Source organism: Medicago sativa, chromosome 8 (genome assembly GCF_051527215.1).
Source record: "Medicago sativa cultivar Bolivia chromosome 8, Bolivia_mono, whole genome shotgun sequence".
NCBI classification, from domain to species: Eukaryota; Viridiplantae; Streptophyta; class Magnoliopsida; order Fabales; family Fabaceae; genus Medicago; species Medicago sativa.
The window spans coordinates 63,342,501-63,354,885 of NC_140756.1; positions in this window are offsets into that span (position 1 = coordinate 63,342,501).

Below are 12,385 nucleotides of genomic sequence, written 5' to 3' on the forward strand. Positions count from 1 at the left end.
CCTTGTATTTAGAAAACAATAGATTTTAGAAAAGCTACTTGGAGTAACTTTTTATTTTGAGACTAAAAATGATTTTTTTAACAAATTGGATTTTTTAAAAATTTTAAACAAACACTACAAAAATAAAAAGTGTTTTTTAGTTAAAAAAAAATAGTTTTTTTTTTCAAAAAAAATCTCAAACAAACGGGCCCTTTATCATATCGTTTGTAATTTACACACGAATTTATATAAAATATCGTTGATAATCTACACGCATCAGTGCAATAAAAAGAGCGGAAAGACGAGCACGTTAGTGCCCATCTTTTCGCTAATTATATATAAAATGGATTGAAATTTTGGGTTGAATTTTGTATAATTTCAATTATACCCTTAAACAAATTTTTCTATATTGATGTTATATTGTTGTGGTATTAAAAAAAAATAAGGATTTATATTATATTTGTTATTGAAAAAGATAAACATGATTATTTAAGTTTGTTACAATTTAAAAGTCACAAATATTTATATTTATAATTTTAATCAAAATCAAATTTTATATAAAATACCGTTCATAATTTACGTGCGTTACCGCAATAAAAATAGCAGAAAATATAGTAAAACATGTGTAACAGTGCACTATGTACTAGTGATGTGTGATGAATCATCCATCAAAACATGTGTAACAGTGCACTATGTACTAGTGATGTGTGATGAATCATCCACTTGGCTATAACAGTCTCTAGAATATGTTTCATACTATGGAACCAGATGCATGCTAGATGTTTAACTGTTAAAGAGACTTGACTAATTAGCTGCATGAATGAAGCCATGACTTGAGTGATAAATTTCATATCGTGGGACTAATATTTTCTTATGACATCATTAAATTAAGGGCATCTCTTCCAAATTCTATAAAATATATCTTAACAGGTATTATAAATGTTTGACCATTCAATCTAGGTTTTGTCGTTACTAATTAAACATATGGAGGGACTATGGCGTGGGGCTTCTATTCAACTTGTGGTATGAATTTTTTGAGACTGAATTTTATTGCATCATCATGTGATTCTCTCTAGACTCTAGGGTACTTTTCAAGATGTGCATCACGTATCTATGAATAACAAATCTTTTTCTAAGCTCAAATTCAAAAGTTTGAATTTAAGTAGTCAGAGCCACCAGCACATGTATTACCATTCAAATAAAATCAATATAGATAAAACAATTTGTAATCCGTTTGGATTAATACTTTTATAGGGGCTGTTTGTTTTGGGTGATAGGATAAGGAAAGATTGATGAAAGGATAGAAAGTAGATGGATTGATAATCTTTCCATCCTTTGGTTGCATTTTGAGCAAGGAAAGAAAGTTGTTATTTGGTGGGTCCCGCATCCAAAACCTTTCCACCCTGATCTGCGAAGAAAGTCTGGGGTGCATATTCACTTCCTCAAAATTACAAAATAACCCTCATCTTTGAAGACTATTTTTTATTGCATGTGTACCTTACATCATTTCAAGTGCTTCCCACGTGACTTGGCTTCAAGCTCTCATATATATATATATATATATATATATATATATATATATATATATATATATATATATATAAAGGCATCACACTATTGTCAATTTTTTTTTTAAATGACATAATTTTATTTTTTTTATTCTACGTTTTTATACTAATTTTTAATATAAGGGCCTTTATGTCATTTAATAAAACCATAACTTTCTTTCCTCTCATTTTCTTTTCACTTTCACTAATACCAAACAACTAAAAAATTATCACACTTTCCACTCACTTTCTACTCACTTTCATTCCTCCATCAATCTTTCCTCATACTTCTTATTTTTAGAGATAATGTAGGCTTGGATTGAATTGAGTTCGGCAAAATTACTATTAAACCGTGATTTTGTTAAGCTCTAAAGTGTGATTTTTATCAAAATCACGGCAAGTCATCGAAATTTTGACAACTTCACTCAATTCAAATATGCCTGATTTTCCACTCACTTTCTACTCACTTTCATTCCTCCATCAATCTTTCCTCATACTTCTTATTTTTAGAGATAATGTAGGCTTGGATTGAATTGAGTTCGGCAAAATTACTATTAAACCGTGATTTTGTTAAGCTCTAAAGTGTGATTTTTATCAAAATCACGGCAAGTCATCGAAATTTTGACAACTTCACTCAATTCAAATATGCCTGATGACACAGTTAAAACTTAAACCTCCACTAGTATTACGAGAAATAATCGTTAGTTACAACATTTTCTATAGAAAAATGATTCTCACATGAAGTTAGGTTAGCCATCACTAACACTGTCATGTACTATTAAGAATCAATTCATTCTTTACACACAAAACTCTCCGAAGAACATGTGTTGCAATATTTAACAACTAATAATGCAATTAATGCATAAGAATTAATTCATACTCACTAGTTCGTTGAAGAACATGTGTTACACAATTTAATAAGGTAGGTTCATCTATTAAAGGGTAATATTAACTATTAAAGAGTATGTGCAACATATTTGTGTTGGACCCACGACCTTTGACACAATGAGTCGTTATGATATATGCTTATATACTTTATAATTAAGAATTTTTGAAGGCTGAAGCCTTATAGAGTAGAAATCCCAATTTGCTGTGATAAATTTTAATGGCATTTTTGTACCTTTGTTACTGTATGAATGTTATAAGAGCAATGTGCTTCTGTCTGTTTAAAAATGGAAAAACAGGAAACGAATGCGCTTATTGCGGTTGGATGTTTTTAATAAAAATGTGCATGTTTCAGACAATATATTAATACTATGTTCTTTATTTGTGTAGTAAGATATTGAAATGAAAAACTTATTAAAGAAAGTAAAAAATTAATTAATCACATGGGTCTTTTTTTATTGAGCAATGCTATATCTCTAGAAAAAAAAACATCAAGAATTCTTCAAGAATAAAAAGCAATCAATCACAATGCACTATTTGCCACAATTCAAGGAGGTGTGGCTGAAAAATAGGAAGTGGACAAATAAATCATGCAATTAAAACTTGCCACATGTGTCTTGAAAAATTCTTGATGCTATTTTTCTAGATAAATAGCATTTTCCTTTTTTATTACATGAGAAAAGGAAAGAAAAAAAAAATTGCTCCTTGATAAAGGAGACACGTAAAACATCAGCCAGAAAAAAGTTTTGAAGGTGGATTATAAATTTGAACAAGTGGCTCCGTAATATTGGTGCCAAACTTTGCAAAGAAATTCGTACAAACATTTCCTTCTCTAAGAACATGGTGAAGCGAAATCCTCTAATCCATACCCATATAGACTTTTATAAGCTCTAACAAATTAGAATAATGGTGAAAGCGACGAGTTTCACTTTTCACTAACTAAACCTAGTGCAAAGAGTCGGAGTAACAAACAAGAGATATGAATCCTGCTTCCGAACATAGTTTGATACCCACACACAACACCCGAATCTCAGCATGAAGGATATTAAACCAACCAATACTCCTATGGAACCCAAATATGAAGCTCCCATCATGTCTTCTAATGAGACCACAAAAGCCAGCCAAAATTGGTTTTGGTAGTGCACTCCCGTCTACATTAGGGATCCCTGTGTCATGATTACCTCGTTGCCATGAGACCTCTAGATAAGGTTTAAGAGCATTTTGCTCCCTAATATTACCAAAAGCAGTTTTAGCCACTTAAAGTTGAGATAAAATAGTTGTAGTAACATATTTTGTAACTGAGACAATAGCTTCAAAAATGAACTTATTTGATGAGCACCAAATATTCTACATAACTAATGTACTAAGTGGACCAACCTTCGAGCAAAGGTTGTGAAACAAAAGTGGAGCATTGGTAGTTTCCAATTCTTCATTCATAAACATTGATTACGTTATCAACACCGCAAACATTCCAAACCTCTAAAGCTCTTGTGGAGGTGATCAAACAATGATAAATTGATTCAGGGCTTGTTTGGTTCAGCTTCTGCCCAGCCAAAAGCAATTCTCTACAGTGCCAAAAGCAATTCTAGCCAAAAACAACGTGTTTGGTTTGGCTTTTCAGAATTGCTTTTATCCTCCAAAAGCAATTCTCCATGAAGCTACAAATCATAGCTTCTAGCTTTTCTAGAATCAATTATAAACAGTAAATATTATATTTTATTATTACAACCTATTATTTTCCTTTATTGCCCTTTATCAATTCTCCTTCTTTATCAATTCTCCTTTAGCTATGTCTATTTTAGTAATTATACATTCAAAAGCAATTCTACATAATTGTATCCAAACATAAATCAGTTTGTTTAATCAATTCTACATAATTGTATCCAAACATAAATCAATTCTCTCAGAATCAATTCTGTCAGAATCAATTCTATCAGAATCAATTTTGTCAGAATCAATTATATTCAAAGCTGAACCAAACACACACTCATTCTAATTCTCACAAAAAGGACAAGCAAATGAGACACAAGTGCCTCTATGGCATAAGATACTTCTCGTAGCTAGAAAGTCATGGAAAATTTGTCATATGAAGAATTGAACATCAGTCGTAACCTGCAACTTCCAAATCCAATTTCAACCTATTATCTAAATATTTGGGAACATGAATAAATTGTCCAGTTTTGCTTCCATTCCACAAAAGAGAAACCAAGGTAGAAGTAATACACCTCATGATAAGGGAGATGCGATTTGTAGGGAAACAAAAATACTCCAAAGTGTCATGTAAAAACTTCCAATCCACTCGGTTTTCTGTCTTTTCAAGATCTAAATTATAAATCACGTCACCATTTTTTCCCATTGACTTACGCATGTGGTGAATGAACTTCTGAAGAGTAATTGTATTATACCTAGTTCCCCTCCCCGGGATAAAGATGTTGAAGATAAAACCCTTACTCCCTCCGGTCACTATTATAAGCAAAAAACTACTTTTTAGGTTCATTGAATGAGTGATGTATGTGGTCATTAATATAGTCCACATGCATCACTTATTCAATGAACCTAAAAAGTAATTTTTTGCTTATAATAGTGACCGGAGGGAGTATGTTTTAAAGATTTCAAACATTTTATATACTAACGTATTTTGTGAGAAACATTTCCTCAAGAATGATCTGTATACAAAGACAAGAAATTTTGGTCATACGAATTGAAGGGAACATCCTCGTCAAAACAAAAAGCAAAAAAACAAGCATGAGATTTAAGTTACATTCAAGAACGTTTTGGTTAACGGAAGAAAATGTTCCAGACCTAACATAATATACAATTCAGACATTCTCTCCAAAACCAAGGAGAGCGTATGTCACATGGAAAAACGTGTCAAACATATCTTTCAGAGTTTATCATCAAATCTTTTCATCTTCTATAAATAGAGGAAGGCATGGATGATCAAGGCAATAAGTTGAATACAAAGAACATTCTTACATAAGTGAAATCTTCACTACACACAAACTCTTTAAAAACAACAAACTCCAACTCTCTCACTATATCTTTGAATCATAACCATCTGAGTTTATTCATCACAATCTTAAAAGATGTGTTGAGAAGAAACCTTGATCCAAAACAATCTAATCATAATCATTATATCTCGTTCTCAAGTCTATTTGTAATAGTAGTTTGAGAATAGGGATGGGAATAGGCCAGGCCAGGTCAGGCTTTGATAGGCCTAAGCCTGGCCTACAAAAATTTTTACAAGCCTGAGCCTGGCCTATAGCCTATCATAGGCCGTTTTCTTGGCCTGGCCTGGCCTATTTAAAAGCCTGGACTGGCCTGAAAGCCTACTTACAGGCCTATTTTACATTAAGGCCATCAAATAGTTTATTTGACCTCCTCAATAGGCTAAACAGACCTTAAAGCCTACTTAAAATCTATTTCCCTACATGCAAATTTTAACAACATTAAAGCCTACTTAAAAGCCTATCACGACAGAGCCTATTATGGGACTGGTAGATAGAGAAAAATGTGTTTATATTTTCAATCTATGCAATTATTTAAATATAAAAAAAACACTTTAATATATAGGTATTAATAGGCTGGCCTATAAGGCTTAACAAGCTTTTCTAGAAGCCTAAGCCTGGCCTATTTAACTAAACAGACTTTTTAAAAAGCCTAGGCCTAGGCCTATCTACTAAACAGGCCAGGGCAGGGCAGGCCGTAGGCCGGCCTGGCCTATTCCCAACCCTATTTGAGAAGAAAAGTACCAACCTTTCTAGTGCAAAAGTAAGAGGATTGTAAAGTCTGTTGACGTTGATAATACATAATGTAAGAAATTGATCTAGTGCGATCAAGAACAAATAGTGCTGCTTAGAACGTTCTGGTGGCTGAAAACTATAGTGGACAATCTCACACGACGTATAGGGGACGAGACTAGTCCACTTTTGATGAACCAGGATAACTCTCTTGTGTGATTCTCTTACCCGTATCTTTCATTATTTGTCTTAAACACAAATCACACATTATCATATTCATTACATTAGTATTACTTTATCCATAAGGATATGATCCTAATTAAATTATCTACTTAATATTTATCTATAACATTGTGGTACTTAGTAAATCATTAATATTACACTATCCAGAATATTCCCAATTAACTACATAATAGTTGTCCAGAACATTTTGGTCCTTGGTAAACTAATTGCTTAAATATTTATTGATATATGATTTAGAACATTTTGGTCTTAAATTGTCTAACCTTTACCAAGAATCTTGTTGAGTATTTCAATCAGTAAGTTTCGGGATTAAAATTTTAAAAGGCAACAATTCAAATCCATTTTCTTGTGATGTTTATTGTTACTACAAAAGCTACTCTGAAGTGAACTCACAATCTCATTAAGCATGGGTCGAATACGGGACACCAAAACCTTAGACACCAATTAACGTTGTAAAGGCTAATGGCTTGGGATTATGTGAAACTCTTAGAGTGTGTTTGGATGGGGGAATGTTTTGAGGGAATTCAAATACTTTGAGGTGAGTTCAATTGTTTGGATAATAATTTGAAGAATTTTCAAAATGATGGAAATTTATGAAGTATTTTGTTCATGTTAAATTTAGAGAATTTCAAATGACACCTAAAAGTTAAGAATTTTAAAATTCTTCATTGTCAAAATTTTTCAAATTTTGCATTTTGGTCCTCAAATTTTCCAAAATTTTCAATTTGACACCAATTAATTTATAAAAAATTGCAAATTGACCCCTCAATTTTTCAAAAATTATAATTTGACCCCTCAAAATTTTTGAAAATTGCAATTGACCCCTAATTTCATGTTTCAAATTTGGCCCCAAAAAATTGAAATTTATAAAAGTTGCCCAAAAATGATGACCATAATTTTTTTATTATTACTTCATCCAAACAATAATATTTAGGAATGAAAGCAATTTAATTGAATCATTTGAATTACCTAGAATTCTAAATTCTTCAAAATTTCTCAATTACCCCATCCAAACACACTCTTAGAGTGCGTTTGGATGAGGGAATTCAAATACTTTGAGGTGAATTCTTGTGTTTGGATAATAATTTGAAGAATTTTTTAAATGATGGAAATTTATGAATTATTTTGTTCAAGTTAAATTTAGAGAATTTCAAATGACACCTAAAAGCTAGGAATTTCAAATTTCTTCATTGTTATAATTTTTTAAATTTTGGTCCTCAAATTTTCCAAAATTTTCAAATTGACCCCAAAAAATTGCAAATTGACCCCTAAAATTTTCCAAAATTCATAATTTGACCCTTCAAAATTTTTGAAATTTACAAATTGACCCATCATTTCAATTTTCAAATTTGACCCACAAAAATAAAATTTATAAAAGTTGCCCAAAATCGATGACAATGAAATTCCTAATTTCCATTTCAAGATATCAATACTTCATTGGTTTCCTTCAGAATTCGGATCTTATCACACCATAGAAATACACATTCATCCCTTTCTTTGATTTCAATTTTTTTTTCTTTATAAATTGTTGTCTTTTGTGACCATTTTTTATTCTATTTCGTCGTGATCCCAGTTTGATCTATGAGGAAGAAGCTTGATACTCATTTCACTGTTCTAATTTTTTTTATAACAAAGATATGTTCTAAGAAGCGTTTTTTTAATTTATTTTTTTGTGTTTCAAAAAAAAAAGAAGTGCTTTTTTTTAAGCAAATGTTCTATGAAGCTTTGATCGATGAGGATTCAGAATTATATTTTAGAAATGTTCAAAAAAGGAATACTAATGACACAATACATTTATATAATGATATCAATGACAAATGACTCATTTAGAAATGTTTTAATCTCAACCAATACTTTTTAATCTCATGACTCTTATTCATTCTCATTATTCTCATATAAAAATACTATTCTCATAGTATATGTTCTCTCTCTCTCTCTCTCTCTATATATATATATATATATATATATATATATATATATATATATATATATATAACAAATTAGAGGTAAACAATAATTTTTTACTTTAATTTCCTTTAATAATAGGGTATGATTACATTCTACAAATATTTTCAGTTTTCATTTTCTGAAAACCGTTTTCATTTTAAATTGATAATAAAAGATAAAAGACTCGGTGAAAAATTGCATAAATATTGAACACTAGTTAGGAAAAATGCATTAAAAAAAAAACAATATTTTGACATTTTTAAAAGTTTATGAAAATAGTAAACCTACTTTCAAAAACATAGAAAACATTTTTATATCCTATTATATTTTATTAGTTGAAATAAAAGTCAACATAGAAAACATGCTTGGTAGGTAAATATACCCTTTCCCTAAAAAAAAGGTAAATATACCCTTAACTTTTTCAACTAACAATTGAATATCGACCATAGGATCCTTAAAAGGAATTTGAATATTGACGGGAGAGAATATAGTGGATGGAGAAATTGTACAAAGTCTCTAAGACCATCTCCTTTAATGAGAGAGTCTTAAACATTTAAGACTTGATATTTATTAGGTATCTTTAATGGGGGAAAAACTTTTTTCGGGTCTTATAAGATCCGGGGTCTTACTTAAGACCCTCAACTTTAAACGGGATCCACACTTTTTTAATATTAAAAAATTGAAATGTAATAATATAAAGTTATTGATAGTTGATTAGTGGATCCCATTTAAGAAATTTGTGTGAGATCTGAGTTAGAGGGATTGAGTGCTTATTAGATGCTACCATTAAAAAATTATAAATAAGTGATGTGTACACGCGTGACCCATTTAAATACCCCAAAATGGGTGTCTCTTTTGTGGATGCTCTAATCACAAAATTAATGTTGTCAAAACCGGGCCGGTTAGTTTAATCGAGAAACAAATAGTCTATCAGTTGGTCCAGTCATAATCCAATTTTAGTCGGTTAAAACTGAATTGAATCGTGGTTAAACGACATTTGGTTCAACCGGGTTTGATTTTTTGTTTACCTTTTCAATTTTGTAAATACTTATTTTATTTATATATTTATTAATCATCGGTTCAACTATAGCTTAATGGAAAAACAATTGAACCAATGATTTGGAGGTTTCATCGTTGTAACGAGTAATCACAATAATTTTTGAATGTATCGAAATTTTAAAATAGTTATTGATTGTGTATTTGGTTAGTCAAAATAGTTTCTCGTTTTAAAAAGTTTTGTCAATTAATATAGTCATACCATTCTCTAAACATACTTACTTACTATCATATTAATCAATATGTGTACTTACTTATTATCATATCAGTTTCTATAGTAAAATAGTTATTGTCAATATTAAAAAACTGTTTTAACTTCAAAAACTATTTTAACTAATGAAACACACAATCAAAAATTATTTTAAAATTTCAATACATTTAAGATCTATTATAACTACTCGTTACACGTTCGGAAACCAAAACGATTATTACACTTTTAAAATGTTGTTCACAACTTACAACATATGTCGACATATATAGTTTACAATAAAAAATTATTTTAAAATTTCAATACATTTAAGATCTATTATAATTACTCGTTACACGTTCGGAAACCAAAACGATTATTACACCTTTTTAAAACGTTGTTCACAACTTACAACATATGTCGACATATATAGTTATAATTAGTTGTTCGTATAGAAATTGAATTCTGGTAAAATTTGTAAGAAGAAAGTAAGAAAATTGATAAAGCTAGACTAGACATATTTCATTTTGTCCTTTGAAGATATGCTTCCATGTGTGTGCTCTGAATAAACATCACTGCCATCACGTGAACAACCTGACCAAAACTTTCCTCCCCACCATTTAGTACTCTTATTCTTTTCTATTTTTCCTAAACTCTTTCCTTACATTTGGGGTGACAAAAATAACTACACTCAAATTAAAATTTGGACCAACAAATTGCAAAAGAGAAAAGGTAACATTATAGTATAGTTTGTTACCTTCAGTACATAAAATTTATTACAATGTTTGACCATTAGAGCTTGTGCTTAATAGTGCAGACAAAAGTGGCATTTATTAGGACTTTGTTTGGTATATCTCCATCTGCATCTCCATGTGCTTGCAAAAGCATTTTGAATATTGTAGCAAACATATCAACCATAGGTCATACCATACCATTTTCATTTTAGCTTATTAAAAAAGTAGCATTTGTTTTAACCTTCGATTCCTAAAGGAATGAGCCTTAATAATTCGAATTTGGCTGGGAGATAAGTAAAATTTGATCAAGAATTGTTTCATTTAGGAATTAAACTAAAGTTTCTATAAACAATTCATATTTTTAGTACTTGGGTTCAATTGTTAGGACTTGGGTTCAATTGTTTGGTTAAAATAACATTTTCATTTTTAATACACCGTGGTCTCTATATGTTTAGTTCCATTTTGGAGGAGGCAAAATTAATTCCAAAAGTATAGAAATGTTGATTTTGACATGTTTTGACGCATTTTATTAAACTTAAATTTATTTTTGAAATTAATTCTAATTTGAAGCTATATTTTGGAGCTTTTGTCTTTGAAATTATTGTGCAACACATTTTTATATGAAAATATCTAAACATAAATCACGGGGTTTCATCCATGAATGTGTAACGAGTAGTCGTAATAATCTCTGAATGTATGAAAATTTTAAAATAATCATGGATTGTACACTACGTTTGTTAAAATAGTCACTGATGTTAAAATGATCTGTTAATACTCTCGTATCAGTCTCTTAATATACTTATTTTTTTGTCATGTCAGCCTATATAAGTATTTACCTACTGTCATATCAATCCTTATAAGAAAAAAAGTTATTGTCGATATTGAGGAACTACTTTAATGTCAAAGACTATTTTAACTAACAAAGTGGACACTTATGAACTCTTTTGAAATTTTGATACATCGAAGGATTATTGTGACCGCTAGTTACACATTCAATGATGAAAGTCTCTATTTACTGCACAAATCACCTTAAATTTAATTAATTTTTAATCAAAAAAATGTGTGCATGTGCAACAAACCAAGACATCACAACTATAGTGACACCCTTTAGTCCTCACATATCAACCGTAAACTTTACATTTAAATCGCTATCTAGAATCAATTTTACATAATCATTTAATTTAAAAATAATTTTTGTCACCCCAAAACCAAACACATACACACGCATGAAGTAATCCATCAATTTTGCTGATAATGAATCTTCATCAAAGAACCTAACCGACTACGGCTCTGTTTGGTAAAAATAGCTTTTAGCTGATAAGCTAGCTGATAGCTTTTAGCTGATAAGCTAGCTGATAGCTTCTAGCTGATAAGCTAGCTGATAGCTTTTAGCTGATAAGCTAGTTGAAGTGTTTGGTAAAATTAGCGGTTCAACTAGCTTATAAACGTAAAATGACATAAAAGGACATTCTTAATAAAATTTATATCAATTAATACTTCAAATACTTTCTTTTTAAGAAATTTTAAGATACTTAAAAATTAGTAATTTAAATAATTAATTTAAAATATTATTTTATATATTATTATTAATAAATTAATTTTTTCCTGCAGAGATTATTATTTATATTTATGTTTATTTTAATTTTATACTTTATAAAAAAAGTTAATAATAATGTTTCTATCTATTCATTTAAATTATAAAACTAATAATAATAAAATTATATATTATACTAACAACGAAAATTATAAGCTCTTTCAAAGCAAAACAAAAAAATTATAAAGGTGTTGTTTACGTAAGAAAGAAAGTATAAGCTATAAAGTGATAAGGGCAAAAATGGAAAAAAAATGAGAAGCTATAAGTTATAAGCTCAAAAGCTACTTGAAGTAGCTTCTGAAAAATAGTTTATAAGCTTCTGAAATAAGCTATAAGCTCGTTGTAAAAAAATGTTACCAAACAGAGCTGTTTTTGTCAAATGAGCTTATAAGCTAGAAGCTAAAAGCTAAAAGCTCTTTTTGGTGGTTTACCAAACAGAGCCTACATGTATTTTGGTTTCACTTTTTTTGTAC